This window comes from Diachasma alloeum, unplaced genomic scaffold, assembly GCF_001412515.2.
Source record: "Diachasma alloeum isolate Michigan unplaced genomic scaffold, Dall2.0 Dall_scaffold_00278, whole genome shotgun sequence".
NCBI lineage: Eukaryota > Metazoa > Arthropoda > Insecta > Hymenoptera > Braconidae > Diachasma > Diachasma alloeum.
In genome coordinates this window covers 475,748-478,271 of record NW_021680417.1, presented here as the reverse complement: position 1 = coordinate 478,271, position 2,524 = coordinate 475,748, and positions in this window count along the sequence as shown.

Genomic DNA, 2,524 nt, shown 5'->3' with positions numbered 1-2,524 from the left:
TCGCTCTCAAGTACGCTACCTTGGTTTCCTTGTGAATAGTGCCGGGTTACAAATCGATCCCGAAAAAGTCGATCCGGTGCTGAATTATCCCGCGCCAAAGAACTTGAAACAGCTGCGTAGATTCCTTGGCATGGCTTCCTGGTGTAGGCGATTCATACCTAAATTCGCTACCTGTGCTCAACCGTTAACCAAATTATTGAAAAATGATCAGACATGGGAATGGTCTAGCGATCAGGAACTTGCCTTTGCTACCTTGAATGCTCACTTAACTTCTGCTCCAACACTAGCATGCCCAGATTTCGACAAGCCGTTTGTCCTTCAGACTGATGCTAGTGGTGCAGGTCTTGGAGCCGTGCTCACTCAAGACATAGATGGAGAGGAACGCGTCGTAGCTTACGCGAGTCGCTCCCTAACCGACGCCGAACGAAACTATACCGTAACCGAACAAGAATGCCTTGCGGTCATATGGGCAATCAAAAAGTTCCGTTGTTACCTTGAAGGTTATACCTTCACCGTCATCACGGACCATAGCTCCCTACGTTGGTTAAATAACTTGAAGAACCCGACGGGAAGACTCGCTAGATGGGCTTTAGGACTCATGGAGTACGACTATACCATCGTTCATCGTAAGGGCGCGCTGCATCACGTCCCTGATGCGCTATCTCGAGCTCCAGAGGGATTAGTCAACCCTGAAGAGGAGACTCTTGCTACCTTTCGTGCACTTTTAGCTACCTTTAAGGAAACGAAAGACAAGTGGTATAAACGTCGATACCGAGATGTTCAACACGCTCCCTATAAGTTCCCTGATTATAAAATTTCTGACGATCGACTGTATATCCACCGTCCGAATCATTTCATAAGTACCGAGTTAGAAGATTTAGATGCGTGGAAACTTGTGCTACCTAACGAGCTGCGGAAACAGGCGATGAGAGAAGCTCATGAGCTACCTCAATCTGGTCACTTAGGTATCGATAAAACCTATCGACGGGTTTCTCTCAAATATCACTGGCCCTCAATGCTAAATGACATCACTACCTTTGTCAGTCACTGCGCTACCTGTCAAAAATGTAAAGTCGAACAAACCGTTCCTGCAGGACTGATGGGTCGAAGGGTCATCGAAGAACCTTGGACCATGATCGCCGCCGATATCATGGGGACAATAACCCCAAGCAAATCCGGTTTTCGCTACATTCTCGTAATCCAGGATCTATTTACCAAGTGGATTGAAGTTGTTCCCTTGCGTTCGGCCACTGGTAAAAAGATTCGCGAAGTGATTGAACACCAAGTTATCTCTAGATGGGGAACCCCCCGAGTATTGCTCACTGACAATGGGACTGAATTCGTGAACCGTGATATTCGCGCTCTTGCGGAAATGACCGGGATGGAGCACAAGACAACTCCAGCGTACCATCCGCAAGCGAATCCCGTCGAGCGCGTCAATAGAGTCATCAAAATGATGCTGCGAGCGTTTACTGGGGAAAATCAAAAGCAGTGGGAAGCTCACTTACACGAGTTTAGGTTCGCATACAACACTGCTCTCCACAGCTCCCTACAAAGCACTCCTGCTTTCGCTAACTTTGGTCGAGAGCCAGCTGCAGCTATCTCTCTGCGCCGCGAAATCGAAGGTGAAGTTGAGATCGTTCCGCGGAATCCCGGGGAATGGCTTCAACGTATGTCGCGATTAGATTCATTGCGACGAGTTTTCACTCATGCGTTGACAGAGGCTCAGAATCGCCAAGCTCACTATTACAATCTACGTCGCCGAGATCAAGAATTTGAAGTCGGAGATGTAGTCTTACGAAAATCGCACCCGCTATCTAACGCCTCGAAACAGTTCTCTGCATCATTAGCGCAACCCTTCGAAGGACCATTCGTGATCTCGAAAAAGATTTCGCGCACTCGTTATGAGCTCTCTGATATGTTAGGAAAGTTCAAAGGGGAAATTTCGATCCAAGATCTCAAACGGTATCGACTTCCCCTAGAGGAAAAATAATATAGAAAACTTCTTCTTCGGCATGGCGCTACCTAATTCATTCTGCCTGTAAGCCCGAATATCCATGCTCCCTTCAGAACAATGAAGTTTCTATGCTCTCGGCATGGCGCTACCTAACTCATTCTGCCTGTAAGCCCGAATACCTATGCTCCCTTCGAATAAACCATACATGCCTTTTCGGCAGGACGCTACCTAAAATTCATACCCGTAAGGCCGACAAATGATGCTCTCTGTATTATTCTGGGGGAAAAATACCTTGGTGGGCGTGGGTTCGATTGATTTCAGTGCTCAAGAATGACTTACCAAGGACACCTTTAACCTACAAGTCCAGCCAGCACTGGAAGTAACGAGTGGAAACCCTCAGACGACACCGCAAGCCTGGACTCAACGCAGCAACCCACAACGAAGGTCTAAGCCGACACGGAAACGTCAAAAGGCGGGGGGCTGTGACGAAATTCCAGGCGAATTCGTCACCTGCGGAACTCCAGGGTATTTATGTATAGAAAGAGAGAGAGAGAGAGAGAGAGAGAG